Source organism: Vicugna pacos, unplaced genomic scaffold (genome assembly GCF_048564905.1).
Source record: "Vicugna pacos unplaced genomic scaffold, VicPac4 scaffold_21, whole genome shotgun sequence".
Taxonomy (NCBI): domain Eukaryota; kingdom Metazoa; phylum Chordata; class Mammalia; order Artiodactyla; family Camelidae; genus Vicugna; species Vicugna pacos.
Window position 1 is genome coordinate 8438472 of NW_027328742.1, and position 15018 is coordinate 8453489.

The following is a 15018-nucleotide window of genomic DNA, read 5'->3' on the forward strand; positions in this document are numbered from 1 at the left end:
AAACAAAACATGTTTTAGTATAACCCAACCATAACATATTTCTACTTCATGAAATACAATAAGGTTTTCTCTCCTGTGATTATTTTTGATGGAGAAAGCTGAAATGTCTCCGAATGTCTTTTGTTCCATTCTTATCCTCCTTTTCAGTGAAACAGACAATTCGATGTGTACTTGATAGATGTTTTCAGTCTCACAAACCCTCTGTAGTTACGTGTAGCTCTCTGCGTGGCCCCGTTTCCCCTCCTGTTATCTTGCCGCAAACTCATTTGTTCCCAGAGTGCGGAAATATTTGTATGGGTGAATATTTTCATGACTTTGAAATATTTCTTTTTCTATGTGAAGAAATGAGTGGGACAGGGCTCTTTAAGAGAAGGAGTACAATTTTATCTCCACTCATCTGTATCTATTTATCTCTATGTCTCTATTGGCATTTATTTAAGTATCTGTATCTATTTCAGTATATAATATATCCCTGTAGTTGTATTTCTGTCTATATAGGTCACTTTTTTAACACCTCAGATCTGCATATAAAATATAGATATGGATAGATTTTATATATAGCTATGTCCTTGGGGTCATACTGTACTATTATACTTCATATATAACTCAAGAAGTATCTGATTAAAGTATTGAACAGAATGACACAGACGGCAAGTGCTTCAAGCCTGGAGAGAATTGAGAGATCACTAAGACATCAGCTCCTTTTGGATGAGCACTCCTAGAAGCATCTCCATCTTACAAAGTTCTCCTGATGAAGGGAGATGTTTCAGAGATGAAGAGGAGAGATATTCTGTGGGGAGATCTCTGAGTGTCTCTTGAATCTAACAAGGCATGCAGCCAGCTTTAAATCTGTGAATGAATGACAAGTCAAGGTATCTCAAGAAAACTCTGGTTTTTGGTGTCTACATATATAAGACTACTATTCAATATATTAGCTTATTCATTACACTGTAATCATTCTCTGTACAAGGATCTTTGGGAGAAATGATTTTGAAGTTGGTAGCAAGAACAGCAACCTTTTGGTTGATTTGCTTGTCTTTTGGATGCTACTAACTGTGTATATGGGCTGCTCGAAAGTTTTGGGTCAGATTCGTGGCTTGCCCAGAGCAGTGGGCAGGACCTGATGGTGTGTAAGTAAGTTTTATCCTTGCCTCCACGCTATGTCTGGAGCTTGTTTCTCTTTTTCCATTTTTAAAATTTGTGCCATTTATCGTGCCCTGTGTCTAGCATTAAGATATCTTCAACCCATTTTTATTTGTAAAAGCATTGATAGAGATGCCATATATGTAGACATTCACATGTATGTCTATTTCATGTTTTAATACCTGTAGAGGAAAATGAGAGAGATTAGGGAAGAAATATATTTTGCAGTTTACATTCCCAATTGCAGTTCTGCAAGTGAGCTCAGCGTTTTCCCAGCTTGCACAAAAGCCATGCATTAAAGAATACAGTTGTAAAGTATATAGAACTGAATGATAGGTTACAGAGATGAAGAAATCATGAAGTTATACAGAATGCAACATGTAGTTTTAACTTCCAGTTTTCAAAGTGCAAAATCACATTGGTGATCTCATGTAAGTCTCACTGAACTAAGCAAGGTAGGTGAGGAAATAAAGTTTTAGAGGTTATAATTTTATTTAAAATTGACAGCAGCTGACTCAGATGAGAACCCGGGTCTATTGACTCCTGATCTTAAGCTGCCTCTAAGAATGTGCTGCATGAAAAAAGATCTTAGCCCCTGACAGCCTTGAAAGTCTAAGGTTTTGAAACGTTACTTATTCCAGTCTTCTTTTGCTTATTACGAATCATTTCTACTTTGATAATAAATGTAGCATTGGCATTTATTTTAAAGCTAAAAGTTGTAGATTCCATCCATCCATCAAACAGATAAGTTCCAAGAGAGCAATCCTTTATTTTTCTAGCTTACTTTTAAGTCTATCACTTAAAAAGAATATTTTCTTTCTCCCCAAGCATAAGAGATTTTGAAAGCCTTGGATCTAATAGCAGAAATGTTATATTCAAAACCCTGACAATTGTAATTTACTCCTTTTTGGATTGTGCTGGGTGGCTGGACGGTCCCTGTGGGTTGTGACATAGACAAGCAGAGATGGTGCTTCCTTCCTCCATTGCAGGCAGCAGTCCAGTCTCCTGCTTCTAATTTTGAAGGAAAGAAGATGGTTAGAGGTTGAATTCCATACATCCTGTATTAACAAACTGCCATAAACTTGGTGGCTTAAAGCAACAAAAATGTATTCCCTCACAGTTCTGGAAGTCAGAACTCAGTATCAGGGGCTAAAACCAAGGTGTTGGCAGGATCACACTCTACCCAGAGGCTCTACAGGAGAACCCTTCTCTTCCCTCTCAAGCTTTCTGTGGGGGCTGGCATTCCTCATGGTTGAGTCACCAAATCTCTGCGTCTGTGGTCATACTGCTTCCTTCTCTGGGGTCTGAAGTCAGAACTCCCTCTCCCTCCTGCTTACAGGGACATTTACAGTTGTATTCAGGGCTCACCCTGATAATATTCTTTTCTGAAAACTCTTATTTTTTAACTTAATAACTCTCTCCATTAAGTAACAGCCCTAGGTTCCAGGAATTAGGAAAATATGGACTTGAAAAAATACATGCACCCCAGTGTTCACAGCAGCATTGTTTAGCCATGGTGTGGAAACACCCTAAGTGCCCATCAACAGATGAATCGATAAAGATGTATACACATGCTCACGTGTGCGCATGCTCACACACACACACACACACACACACACACACACACACACAATGGACTACTACTCAACCATAAAAAAGAATGAAATTCTGCCATTTGTGGCAATGTAGATGGACCTAGAGAATATTATGCTTAGTGAACTAACTCAGACAGAGACATTCAAATACTGTATGAGATCACTTATATGTGGAATTTAAAAAATAATACAAGTGAATATATATGCAAAACAGAAATAGACTCACAGGTACAGGAAACAAGCTGGTGGTTACCAACAGGGAAAAGGAAGGAGGAGGGGCAAATTAGGGTTATGAGACTGAGATACAAATTACTACGTATAAAATAGATTATCAACAAGGATATATTATACAGCACAGAGAATTATAGCAAATGTCTTGTCATAACTTTAGATAGAGTACAAACTGTAAAAATACTGAATCACTATGTTGTACATCTTAAATTAATATAACTTTGTAAATCAACTGTACTTCAATTTAAAAAAAGAACTTGAATATCTTTATGGATCATATACAGCCTACCATATTCCCCTAAATCATTCAGTTTGGCCAGTTTATTTTATTTTATTTTATTTTATTTTATTTTAAACCTCTGATTCTATCAGCAATTCAACCACATTTTGAACACAATTATCCATGGATTAATATTTTTGCTTCCTTTCAGCATACATTTGAGTGTCATACTGGTGACTATGGTCTCAAATTCCTATAATATAAGAAACTCTATTCTCAAGTTACACATTTTTTTTGACTTTATGTATAGCTGTCTTCTTGACTTTGTGGAGAAAATATTGAATAAAATATAAGTGTTGTCTTCAAGAAAATTATAGTAAATGCACTTCGAAGGATATTCCAGAATATGGTTAGAATAATAAAAGTATGTTTCTCCATGTAATTCTCTAGTAAAGACAAAAGATTCAAGGATGTGAAGAGAAAACAAAGTCCCTTTTTCCTATCTTCCACATGGTCCCTAATCACCCTAAGTGCAAACAGAAGAGAAGATGAACAAGTCACCATCTCTCAAAAGGAGGACAATTAGATTAAAAATACATGTTTGACACATACTATGTTCTGTGCATAATGACTATATCTTTCAAGACAGCATAGAATAATCCTCAGTTATCTGACAAAAATGACACCCAGCTCAGTATAAACATGTCCTATAATGAACAATGTGTCTGCACATCAGTTGAGTTCTTCAGTGATCTACAATGACAGATGATGGGGAGCTGACATCGCTGTATCTTAAATCATGATTTGTTGACTAATCTTTTCACAGGAAGGAACCAAAGAGACCCAAAATCAGCGGACGAGAGAAACTTCACCACAGTGAAGGAGTTCATGCTTTTAGGGTTCACGACAGATCTCTGGTTACAGAGAGCTCTCTTTGGCATTTTCCTCATCATTTACATCTTCAGTCTCTTAGGGAATATCATCCTGATTTCTCTGATCTGTGCGGATTCTGAGCTCCATATGCCCATGTATTTATTCATTGGAAACTTTCATTCCTGGATCTCTGGTATGCTTTCGTCTATGCCCCCAAAATCCTGATAACCTGCATTTCTGATGACAAAAGCATCTCCTTTGCTGGCTGTGCAGCTCAGTTCTTCTTCTCAGCTGGTCTCACCTACAGTGAGTGTCATCTGTTGGTCGCCATGGCTTATGACCACTTTGTGGCCATCTCCAACCCCTCGCTTTATTCCCAGGTGATGTCCCCATGGTTATGTGCCAGTCTCATTGTAGCTTCATACTTTTGTGGCTTTCTGAACTCAGCCATCATCACCAGTGAAACATTTGCCCTGAGCTTCAGTGGGGACAACCTCATTGATGATTTTTTCTGTGATTTGCCTCCACTTGTCAAGTTGGCTAGTGATGTGGAGGAGAGTGACCAGGTGGTGCTCTATTTTATGCTTGCCTCCAATGTCATCACTCCCTCTGTGCTTATCCTGGCCTGCTATCTCTTCATCATTGCTGCCATCCTGAAGATCCGCCCCACCCAAGGCCACCTCAAGGCCTTCTCCACCTGTGGCTCTCACTTGACAGCTGTCACCTTGTACTATGGTTCCATTCTCTTCATTCACTCCCGGCCAAGTACTAGCTATGCCCTGGAAAGGGATAAAGTGGTGTTGGTGTTCTACATGGTGGTGATTCCCATGTTGAATCCCTTGATCTGCAGCTTAAGAATAAAGATGTTAAAGATGCCCTGAGGAAAACGATAGATAGAGCCGAGTTTCTCAAACAAAGGCTTTGGTAAACAAAGGATGTATTATTATTATTATTATTATTATTATTATTATTATTATTATTGTTGTTGTTGTTGTTGTTGTTGTTGTTGCTGCTGCTGCTGCTGTTGTTATTATTATTATTATTTTTTTAGGATAGTCTTTATGTCATTGATAAGAGCCTGTGGTCTCAGAAATAAATAAAATAAGCAACTGCTGGAAAACTGCTATGCATGCTAGATGGGAACAGTCTGTAGTACTACTGGGATTCTGGGGAAGTTGTAAGTGTAAGTTGTAAGTGTAAGTTGAAAGTGTTTTTTTTTTTCCAGTTTTTAATATTACTTGACAGTTTGTAAGCTGCTTGTAAGTATATAATATTTCAATCTCTTATATGGAATACTGATTCGAGTTATGGACTCACTGTCATGTTTAGGTGGATGAAATGGCTTGCTTCTAGTCAAGCAACTCATGGGTGAGGAGACAAGAAGCAAGCCCAGGGATTCTGGCTCCAGAGGCACATAGTTATTTGTTAGGAGGGAGAGGTACTTATGAGGTCATAAGTGAACTACCTACTGTAAAACGCCCTGCAAAATACATTTATATTTCTTTTCTTATCTTCACACTTTTGCTTGCTATGATACAAAGATTTCCTTGACAATGTATGTAGGAAAGAACAAACATCTTTATTTAGAGTCACTGAAGGATTCCAATAAAAGAATATTTTCACCAAGAATTAAAAGAACCAAGGACAAAAGAACTGCTGCATGAAGCAGACAGAAATGGACATATAGATAGAGATAGATGAGCAGAGAGACAGACTTCAAAAAGCTTTACATCGAAGAGAGAATTCAGAGTGAAACTCTGAGCTAAACCAATCATTGACACAAGGTCATATGAATGTTCGGATTTCTTTGTTCGGTTTATGTATGACTTAATGAAAAATGAAAGGATGCTTTATTTTGATGGATCACATTTCCTAATTCAAGTAGTCTTTATACTTACAGAACATGGAGTTTACCAAAATAAACAAGCCCTGGTGCTGATAAGCGGTACATCATTTTGCTAAGGCTGCTGTAACAAAACGCCGCAGGCTGGTGTCGTAAACAGAGGAACTGTACTCCTCACGGTTCTGGTGGCTAAAAGGCCAGGATGAGGGGCCGTCAGGGCCGATCTGTTTTGACGCCTCTCCCCGCTGCACACACACGGTCAGCTTCTGGCTTCATCCTCACGGGGTCTGTTTTCTGTACACAAGCATCCCTGGTATTTCTCCGTGTGTCCAAGTTTCCGATCTTTGTTTTTGTAAAGACACCACTGAGATGGGACTAGGGCTCCTCCTAACCACCTCATTTTAAGCCAGTTACCTTTGTGACGGCTCTGTCCCCAGATGCAGCCACCTCCCAGGCCACTGGAGGGTAGGGCTTTGACATGAGGATTTTGGAGGGTTACAACGGAGGCTGTAGCACCAAGGATTGATAGGGGGTTTCCTGAAAAGCAAGACAGGGCAGCATGGCCTGGACAGACAGAGGCGCATATGAAGGGAAAACCTTATAGCTCCCCAGATAATTCCTGGAAAAGCCTAATTGGCACAATTTGGGGTTCCTATTATCAGATACATGTGACCACATATACGATTACACTGTGACTTACGTCCATGTTGCGAGTCCACTTCTAAAGAAATGCTCCTCATTTCATCATATCCTAATGACTAGATTACTCCCATAATCCAAATGAACTTTAATTGTGTCTCTGGAGACTGAGGTGTCTGGTTCTGGGCTATTCTGTGGGAGGGGTCCCCAAGGGCTGCTGAGGAAATACATCTGTTGGGTCCAACAGAACAGGCCAAGGCATCAGAGGAGGGGGTAGAGCGTATCGCTTCCCGGAGTGTCCTTCCTGACCAAGGTAAGCAGCTGGCCTCAGGGGCAACTAAGTGGTTTGGCTTCTCTGTGATCTGAGTTGTGACCTCAGACATGACCCGGGGCGTCCACTTGAAGGAAGGTTTGTCCTGAGCAGTTGGAGCTCGGATAGAAGTAGATGATACTTCGGGGAAAACCTGCCTCAAATGATAAAAGTAATTACCCATTAATTAACTTAAGAAATATTAATTAAGTGCCAACTGGATGTTAGGAACAGTTTTCTACTTTGGGATTCAGCAGTCAACAAAAAGCAAAGAAATCTTTTTGGTCCGTGGTTAATGCATTCTAGTGGGGAAAAATATACAACTTAATAAACTAGAGTTAGAAGATGACTGTAAGTCTTGGGGAAAACAGAGCCGGGTCTGAGCAGAATAATAAAGATGGGGATGGTTGGTCAGAAGAGGATATGGACTTTAAAAGAGAGTGATAAGAATGGGCAGAAATGTCAGAAAATGACATTTGATTGGGACTTACGAGAGACGAGAGTGTGAGCCTGGCAAATATCTGGGGAAGAGTGTCTCAAGGGAAGACAGTTCAAGTATTTTGATGCTGGGGCAGGGCTGCTGCTTTTGAGAAATAGAAAGCAAGGCTGGAAGAGAGTGAAGGATGGGGGAGTCTTAGGAGATAAGAACTTGTAGGTAATAGAGGGTTTACTCATAGAGGAACTTGAGGCCACTGTATGGAATTTAACTTAGAGTAAGTTGATAGATTTGTAGGGTTGTTTTAAGAGCAGGAGTGAAATGACTTACTTTCTGTTTGTGTGTTCGTAAAGGACCTCATGGACTACTGTACTATATATAAAGTCCATAGAGACGTACACGCATGCATTACACACACCACACATCCCTACAGACAGACAGACTTAAGCCAAGCATGCCAAATAAAAATCCCTACATGACGTGAAGCAAACCAGACCCTTCAATAACCCAAGGACGCCCGGTCGACTAGAGATCCTTGGGGCCACAGGAGGACAGGTAAGCCGCATAGGCACACGGAGCACAATCCCAAGGCCCGAGGGGAGCGAGTGGGCCGCGAACCCCAGGGGCCACTAGGGAATCCCCATGAGCCGCGGGGAACCGAGAGGCCCGCGACGGCTGGTCGACCTCGGGGAGCCGGGGGGGGGGGGGGGGATACGCTCGGCGATGCACAGGTGGAGACGACAGGGCTGCGACGGCTGGTCGTCCTCGGTAGGGGGATGCACTCGGAGATCCACAAGGGCGGAGGGGGCCGCGTAGCCCGCAGGACACAATGGGATCCAACGTGGCCGCGGGAGCGACTGGGACACGAACCACATGGGACACTCAGGGATCCCCCTCAGGGCCCGCTGGAGCCGTGTGGAGCCTCTGCTTCTGGTCGACCGCACGTCGACCCAGAAAAAGAAGGGGAAGCCGGCCTGCCTAGGGGCCGCGACCACCCACAGAGGCCCGTGCGCCGGTGGGTCGCCTCGGGCCGGCGAGGTTTCACAACGGGGCGCAGCCGGCACCGACACGGCGCGTGCCGGCTCGGACACCCCACAGGCGCCCGGGGGTTCCCGCCTCCCGCAGGGACGCGTTGGGGGCGCGCCGAACACGCGGCCACCGACCGTCCGCCGGGCCGCCGGGCGAGGCCCCACCCGACGCCCGCGGCGGCGGCGAGCGACGTGGCGCGGTGCCCCGGCCCCGGGGAGGCGGAGTCTGGGGGACGACGAGGGACGGACCCCCCGAGTCCCCACGGGCCCGACCGCCCCGACCCCAAGGCGGACGGGCGACTCCCCCCTAAGGGTCTTTAAACCTCCGCGCCGGGACGCGCTAGGTACCTGGAGAGGGCGAGGCGGGCGAGTCGTGGACGGCAGGACCCCCCAGCCCCAACCGTCGGCCACCGCCCCGACGCCGACCGCCACACTCCGGCCAACGACACGGGGCCACACCGGGCACCGGCCGGCCCCCGCCCCACCACCGGGTCCCACACCGCCAACGCGTGCCGGCGGCAACCTTACCCCGTTCCCCCCGCGTCCAGACAGACCGCCCGCCCTCCTTCCCACCTCCACCTCCAAACCCAAAGGCCCTGCAGGGCCACCAACCCGCACCCGCGTTCCGGGGTTCCCCTTCTCGCCACGGGGGACGAGGGGGGCCCACGATGCGACGCGGAGCACAACGGGCGGGGCGCCTTGGGCGTGTGGGGCGGGAAGCGAGAGGCGAGAGGCGTGAGCCGGCCGGCAGGCCCGGCCGGGGAAAAGAGGCCCGAAGCTCGCTCGGGTGGGGGGGAAGCCGAGAGGCACGTGGCAAGGCGGGGCGGCGGGATCGGAGGAGCAGAGGGCCGACGACGACCCGTGGGGACCGGCCCAGGGCGAGCAGCCGGAGGCGGCCGCGGCCGCGGCCGCGAGGAGCGGCCGGCGCCGGAAAGACGAGGGCGCGGCGTGCGGAGGGGGGCTGGCACAGCCCACAGAGCCCTCGGACCCTCCTCTCGGCAAATGGCGGGGAGGCCGGGCGGGGAGAGAGAGAGAGAGACACGGTCGCCGGAGGCGCCGCGGGCAGACGCGGCGTCGCCTCGGGACAGGAGGCCGTCCGGCCGAGACCACGCGTGGGGGGCACGCGGTGCGCAGGAGGAGGAGGGGGCGGGCGGGGGGAGACGGGCGGGGAAGGGAGGCGAACGAGAGCCGCCCCACAAGCCGTCCCTTGCACGCCAACCCGCCACTGTTTCCCTCTCCCTCCCCTCCGGGACGACCGCCGGCCCGGCCCGGTCCGGACCGGCCAGGCCACCCGCCCGCCCGGGCAGGCGGGGCAGGCCCGCCCGCGGCACACCTCCGGCCGCCCTCTCCTCCCTCTCCCGTCCGTCCGTCCGACCGTCCCGCGCCGCACGGGTGGGAAAAGCGAGCGAGCGAGCGAGCGGGCGGGCGGGGCGGGCGAAGGCGCTGGCCAGGCGCCCTCGCTTCGCTTCGCGCCGCTCTGCTGCGCACGCGCGTTAATGATCCTTCCGCAGGCTCACCTAACGGAAACCTTGTTACGACTTTGACTTCCTCCCGATAGTCAAGTTCGACCGTCTTCTCGGCGCTCCGCCAGGGCCGTGGGCCCACCCCGGCGGGGCCGATCCGAGGGCCTCCCAAGGGCAGGGACTTCATCAACGCAAGCTTATGACCCGCACTTCCTGGGAATTCCTCGTTCCTGGGGAAGAGTTGCAATCCCCGATCCCCATCACGAATGGGGTTCAACGGGCTACCCGCGCCTGCCGGCGTAGGGTAGGCGCACGCTGAGCCAGTCAGTGTAGCGCGCGTGCAGCCCCGGACACCTAAGGGCATCACAGACCCGTTGTTGCTCGATCTCGCCTGGCTGAACGCCACTTGTCCCTCTGAGAGGTTGGGGGACGCCGACCGCTCGGGGGTCGCGTAACGAGTTAGCATGCCAGAGTCTCGCTCGTTGTCGGAATTAACCGGACAAATCGCTCCACCGACTAAGAAGGGCCATGCACCGCCACCCACGGACTCGAGAAAGAGCCAGCAGTCTGTCAATCCTGTCCGTGTCCGGGCCGGGCGAGGGTTCCCGTGTTGAGTCCCATTAAGCCGCAGGCTCCACTCCTGCCGGTGCCCTTCCGTCAATTCCTTCAAGTGTCAGCTTTGCGACCATACGCCCCCCGCAACCCAAAGGCTTTGGTTTCCCGGAAGCTGCCCGGCGGGTCATGGGACTAACGCCGCCGCCTCGCCAGCCGGCATCGTTTATGGTCGGAACCACGACGGTATCCGACCGTCTTCGAACCTCCGGACTTTCGTTCTTGATTAACGAAAACATTCTTGGCAAATGCTTTCGCTCTGGTCCGTCTTGCGCCGGTCCAAGAATTTCACCTCTAGCGGCGCAATACGAATGCCCCCGGCCGTCCCTCTTAATCACGGCCTCAGTTCCAGAAACCAACAGAATAGAACCGCGGTCCTATTCCATTCTTCCTAGCTGCGGTATCCAGGCGGCTCGGGCCTGCTTTGAACACGCTCATTGTTTCCAAGTAAACGCTACGGGCCCCGCGGGACACTCGCCTAAGAGCATCGAGGGGGCGCCTGGAGGCAAGGGGCGGGGACGGCCGGCGGCTCGCCTCGCGGCGGAACGCCCGCCCGCCCGCTCGCTCCCAAGAGCCAACTCCGAGCTTTCCAGCCGCAGCAACTTTAGTATACGCTCTTGGAGCTGGAATTACCGCGGCTGCTGGCACCAGACTTGCCCTCCAACGGATGCTCGCCAAAGGATTTCCAGTGGACTCATTCCAATTACAGGGCCTCGAAAGAGTCCTGTAGGGTTTGCCGTCACTACCTCCCCGGGTCGGGAGTGGGTAATTGGCGCGCCTGCTGCCTTCCTTGGATGTGGTAGCCGTTTCTCAGGCTCCCTCTCCGGAATCGAACCCTGATTCCCCGTCACCCGTGGTCACCATGGTAGGCACGGCGACTACCATCCAAAGTTGATAGGGCAGACGTTCCAATGGGTCGTCGCCGCCACGGGGGGCGTGCGATCGATCGATCGGCCCGAGGTTCTCTAGAGTCACCAAAGCCGCCGGCGCCCGCCCCCCACCCCCGGTCCGGGGCCGGGGGGAGGCTGACCGGGTTGGTTTTGATCTGATAAATGCACGCATCCCCACCGCGAAGGGGGTCAGCGCCCGTCGGCATGTATTAGCTCTAGAATTACCACAGTTAGCCAAGTAGGAGAGGAGCGAGCGACCAAAGGAACCATAACTGATTGAATGAGCCATTCGCAGTTTCACTGTACCGGCCGTGCGTGCTTAAGACATGCACGGCTTCATCTTTGAGACAAGCATATGCTCCTTACTGGCAGGATCAACCAGGTAGGCGAGGTAGGCGAGACCGCGCGCGCACACACGCGCGCGCACGCCCCGGGGTGGGGGAGCGCGCGGCGCAGCGGGGCGGAAACGGGACCGTCCGTGCCGGACGCGGGGTGCGCGAGACGCCAGCGGGGGCGCGGGGCGCGGCGCGAGGGGAGGTGGCGGAGGACGGAGCCGGCCCCGAAGGCCCCCCGAGCCGCCACCGCGGCGAGGGGGCCGACCGCCACGGGCCCGGGGACGCAGACAGCGCAACGCCGCCGGCGCGGAGGGAAGCGTAACGCGCCGTGGCGCGGCCCCAAGGGACGGGCGGACGGGGGAGAGGACGGACGGACGGAGAGAGGACAGGACGAGCAAGGAAGCAGCGGCCCACGGCCGGCGCGCCCGCGGACAGGCGACGCCGCCTGGAAGCCGGCAAGCAGGAGAGGAGGGCCGTGGAGCCACCGCCAGGGGCCCGCGCCAGCAACGCAGACACGAGTCGGCCGCCGGGGTGCGACACGGGATCTCAGCGCCACAGGCCCTCCGGCACGGGGGCGGCCCCGCGGCACCCAAGGCGCCGACTGGCTCTCTCCTCGGCACCCCACGGCACCCTCACGGGGGCTCAGGGCCACCCTCGCCCGACACCGCAGAGCCTCAGAGCGGCCCACCGCAAGGCTCTCCCGCCGCACGGGCCGGCGCTGCCCTGCCCCGACGCACACCCAAACGTTCGTGCCGTGCCGTGCTGAAGCACCCCGCCTACCCCGGCGGGTCCGACGACGCTTCACCCGGGGCCACCTCCAGTGGAGGGACAGCACCCACACGCGGTGAGGCCACGTTCTGGTCCAGGGCGCGGGGTCGGCGGGGGAAGGCTCGGCGCGGGTGGCCATCGGTCCGGGCAGGGGAGGGCCGCCGACGACGGGGAGGGGCCGCTCGCGCGCAAGAGCGACGGACGCAGCAGGGGTAGGGGGTGTGGGCGGGCACCAGCCCAGGGAAGAGGAAATCCCGAGACACGACCGGGCCGCCGGGGAAACAACCGCAGGATCCCACCGCCCCCACACGTGGGGGCGGCCCCACGACGCCCAGGACGCCGGCCGGCCTCCGCCAACCCTCGGCGGTTCGTCCCACACCCCGGCCCCGCCGCCGGGACTCGCGCGCAGCAGGCTAACCCCCAACTCGAGAGGATAGCCCCTTCCGCTCGCTCACTCGTCCGTCTGTCTCGTCTGTCCGTCCACCACGCCACATCATCCAGCTTCGTCTGGCTCGCCCCCAGGCCTCGCGGCCCGGGGAAACGCTCCCAAGCGAGGCGGCCCGACCCGTAGCCCACGCATCGCCACCGGTGGCTGCGCCTCGGGACCAGAACAGGTGGGGTGGCTCCTCGCGGCGGGGAGACGGGGGGGCACAGAGTCGGGGTGGACCGCCTTCCCCCTCCCCCACGGCACGCGCCGGTGAGGCAAAGGCCGCGCGCACACACGGCCCCGCGCCAGACGCCGGGCCCGTCCCGGCAGAACCCTCCCCCGACTCGGAGGGGGGAGGCGCGCGCCACAGCAGGCAAAGAGCAGCACACGGCCCCACCGCGGGGCCCGCGCAACCCACACGCCAAAGCGACGGGGCCCTGCCCACACGCTGTGGCAGTCACCCCCGTGGTGACTGCACGCTCTGGATGGAGGAGCGGCGGCTGGGGGTTGTCCGGTACCCCAAGGCTCCCCTCTCAGATCGCTAGAGAAGGCTTCCTCTCACCGAGGGCACATCGCCCCCTACCCAGCGTGCCCCCTTCAGGCCTACGGCAGTCCGCCAAGGTGGACGCCAGCGCTCGGCTGGGCGGGAGGGGTCTGCGGGAGGGGTAAGCGGTGGGCCGAAAAGCGAGCGTTCGCGGTCGGGACCGGGGAAAGCCCGTGCCGCCTCGCGAGGAGGCGCACCCAAGACCGCGTGGAGACGAGACACACGCGCGCCCACAACGGCCCATCACCCGGCCCCACCACGTTCGCTCCCACGCCCGGGCGCGAACCCCGCAGAGGGGGACCCACCCGGCGTGCGCCCGGCCACATCAGTCCCCCACGGTACAGGGTGAGGGCGACGATCAGGAGGCGGCCCGGGCCCCACCGCGGGTGGGGAGCGGCCACGCCTCGCTTACCATCTCGACCCCTCCGCGCTCCTCAAGAGTCGCTCGGGACACACGACCACCACAGGGGTTACCCGAGAGGACTCGCTGGGGACCGGGAGCGATGCCACCGCTCGGCCTCGGGCACCTGAGGGACAACCTGGAGCGCTCCAGGGGCACCACAAAAGGCCAAGGCGAGACACACGCTCACACCCCGACCAGGGGATAACGTGGCGTGGCGGCGGGGCAGCCCTCCCCCACTGCGGGGGAGGGCCACTCGCGAGACAAGACGCCTAGCAGGCCAGGAGGCGAGAGAGTCTGCCGCGTCACAAGACCCCGGCCCCGCCAACACCACAAGGCACGGGAGACCGAGGTCGTGCCGGAGTCCGCACCCCTTCCTTGCCCCGCCACCCACGGGCGGCGGAGGAGAGGCGAGGGGCCCGCAGGCAGAGCGAGAAGAAAGGCCACGTTTACCATGAACGTCCCGTCCCTCGTCTGGCGCGGCTTAGGCCCGGCCCGGGAGAGCATGACACCACCGCATCAGTCAGGTGAGCGAGCGAGCGAGCCATGGAAGCCCCAGAGGGGAGGGCGCGGCGAGGACAACCACCAGAGGGGGCCTGCTTCAGCTTCACCAGGCGCCACCCACTCCTCGGTCCTCTCCAAGGAGAGCGGCCAACGACCCCAGGCGGAGAATGCCTGACACGCGGCACGGAGCGTATGAGGGTGGGCTCGTGCCAGCCACCACCGGGTGCCTGCGACGGGGAGCACACGGGGTATAAAAGACCCACGTCGCCACCTCACCCCACCGCTCTCGGGCCACCGGAGTCGGGAGGCCGCACCACGGGCCACGTCAGCCGGACGCACACACGAGAGCCGGCGCGCAGGCCCGGGCGGGCGGCTCCAGTGTCAGAAGCAGAATCGGATGCTGCCAGGCCAGGCCTCATGCAGAGAAAAAGCCCAGAACCCCACACGCGTCCGGAGACCCAACAATCGGTGACAGACACCGAGGAAGACCGTGTCACCACCTACCTGCTGGCACAAAATGCCCGACACGACAGAAAAAATGACAGCGCCCGGAAACGGGTCGGGTCCACGATTTGCAGGGGGGGGCCCCGGATCTCGGTCCGGCCACCTGCCCCCAACCCTACCCCCATTAATGGCAGACCCGAAGCTCTCGGGGGCCATCTGATCGACCGTCGGGGGGGGGTGGTAGGGGGAGGGGCGAGGGGAGGGGTTTAGGGGGAGGGGCGAGGGAGGGTTTAGGGGGAGGGGCGAGGGGAGG

The 15018-nt window shown here is 54.5% G+C and overlaps 1 long non-coding RNA gene and 1 pseudogene across 1 annotated transcript; one reads left to right on the forward strand and one right to left on the reverse strand.

The window, feature by feature from the left end:
* Positions 1-1892: 1892 nt before the first annotated feature.
* On the reverse strand, positions 1893-14274 carry LOC140694482 (uncharacterized). The gene is made up of 2 exons (XR_012070119.1): positions 14211-14274; positions 1893-2154 (listed from the first exon to the last, which is right to left on the reverse strand). It is a non-coding gene; the product is annotated as an uncharacterized lncRNA (long non-coding RNA).
* Positions 2175-4990, forward strand: LOC140694522 (olfactory receptor 9G19-like; annotated as a pseudogene).
* Positions 14275-15018: the final 744 nt, after the last annotated feature.